General features: G+C 40.3%; 1 long non-coding RNA gene across 1 annotated transcript; it reads left to right on the forward strand.

The window, feature by feature from the left end:
• The first annotated feature begins 424 nt into the window (after positions 1-424).
• LOC149265699 (uncharacterized) lies at positions 425-1,952 on the forward strand. The gene is made up of 3 exons (XR_016251928.1): positions 425-557; positions 862-1,448; positions 1,696-1,952. It is a non-coding gene; the product is annotated as an uncharacterized LOC149265699 (long non-coding RNA).
• Positions 1,953-2,248: the final 296 nt, after the last annotated feature.

Here is a 2,248-nt window from a genome sequence, read left to right on the forward strand (position 1 = left end):
CCACACAAATTGGAAATATTTGTCTTTTGTTATATAAAACTTTAGATTAAGATGCCGGTGTCTACAAATAACAAAGACGGAACGCGCTTTCTTCAATATTTAATGTGAAGTGCAGAAATCGAAGCAGCTTCATTGGCATATCAACCCTTGGCACTAACCCACTGTTCAAGCTAACACCAACGATCATTTTCCTTCCCAAGTGAATGCAGTGGAAAAATGAGACAAGTCACAATTGTAGGCCACCCTCTGATAACAACATCTCTAAAAGTTAAGTTTCAGTTTCAGAGAGTAAATTTAATACATTAAAGATTGCAACAGGACGGGTCGACGGGTGACGGATCTACCGGCCACAAGTTAACCGCTAGTGCATTTGTCCAATTTCTCATCGCACAAGTTCAAATCCAAATTTCCAAGGCCAACCAACCAAGATTATGTGGCAATAAAGATGATGAAGAGTGGAGACCATGCCCGCCCAACACGTTGTGGCGTACAGAAACGAAATGAATGGCTCGGTTGACTTCGAAGCTAGGGTTTTCCCACCTTCCCCAACACTGCAGGTGAGTCGGGGTTTTCTTGAATTCTGTTTTGTTGTTTTGTTCGGCTTGAGTTCATTGTCATTATTCATTATCAGTAATGGCGAGGACTATGTTGAGCTTATGTGCATAGTAGATTTTTGAAATATTTCAGAATTTGACCATCAGAAGAGCTTAATAAGCAGATTCTGGGATATTCCACTTAAAGATAGCCTTGTTCCATAGCAAAACCCACTTACATATTGACATGTATTCTTTCTGTCTTCTGGTATAGGTTTGAATTTCACTAACACTGGATATTCTGTATTCTTTTTCTCTTTTGTTATAGGTTTGAATTTCATATCAGATTAAATTGAACTATTCAATAATTCAGGAGGATTGTCTAGTGAATACTAGAGACCAAAGTGTTTTTGCGCATTAATTGGTAACAACACCGTCGAGGACTGTTCTAGACAAGACCCAGATCTAATCAACAATATTGAGACATTGTTGAAAAAGAATGGACATATTCGGTGAACCCTTGAACCGATGCCCTTTCCATCCATCGCAGGCAGTAGTAGGGATCTGCGCGTCATGTCTCAGGGAGCGGTTGGTAAGGTTGGCAAGGGTCAATTATAAAAAAACGTAGGGGGGGGATAAATTATAGGCCCGATTCCTCGTCCTCGGGTTACCTTCCTTTCAACAAAAAGAATTGTGACGACATTGAAGGGATTCGAGATAATAACCAGAGACCGAAAATCAAGACGCAGAATTATAAGGGCTCCGATGAAAGGAAAGGAAGGAAGGTTAACTTCTCTGGGTTGAGATCGTTCTTGGCATTTCTCAGGAAAAGAGACTGCAGAAACAATGTCTCCGTGCTGGGAAGACGAGAAAACGGATTACGGGGACGCCAGTATCGATCTGGGGACGTGGAAGGTAATGAATGAATTGATACTCTGGTGATACATTTAAGCGTTGAAATTCAGAGTTAGGGTTAGGGTAAATTGGAAACTTAATTTAACAGTTAATAATTTAGAGTTAGGGTTAGGGTAAATTGCAAACTTTATTTGACCGTTAGAAATTTAGAGTTAGGGTAAATTGCAAACCTTATTTAACCGTTAGAAATTTAGAGTTAGGGTTAGGGTAAACTGGAAACTGATATAATATGGGTGGACCTTTACAGATTTGGGTGTACCTTCTGTGATGAAAACTGGTTGCGCTCCTTCTACAAGACGCAGCGTTTCAGAGCGCAGACTGACGGCCAGGTCTTGTATCAAGGACCCTGCTCTGAGAAGATCTACGTCTTATTATGAAGAAAGGGACCATGAGGAAATGAGGGATACCATAGAATTTATCAGAATGAAATTGCCGGATGGCTCTGAAAAAGATGAGGATAATTTAATTTGTTATGGTTTCCTTCGCAGTGTACAGAAGCCAAGGAGTTAAATGCCGAATCAGTTATTTGGAAATCAAGAATTCCATAGTGGGCCTTGTAATAAAAGATTTCTTGCCAGCAATAAGAGCTGGGAATCGATGATTGTGACTTGTGGGACAATGGTTCTGATCCCAATTTGGGAGGTGAAAATTGATTCAGCAATCTTAGACGTTCGGTTTGGTTCGTGGTTTTCTTCAGATATCTGAAAAGAATTTAATAGTCAGGCATCAGAAGACGAGCACGTTCTTGTTTATACAGCTGTGGCTGTCATTCTAGCTGGTGGAGGATAAAAAGAGAAGTT

The sequence above is a fragment of the Pinus tabuliformis genome, chromosome 6 (genome assembly GCF_031772625.1).
Source record: "Pinus tabuliformis cultivar Carrire ecotype Pingquan chromosome 6, CPIR1, whole genome shotgun sequence".
NCBI lineage: Eukaryota > Viridiplantae > Streptophyta > Pinopsida > Pinales > Pinaceae > Pinus > Pinus tabuliformis.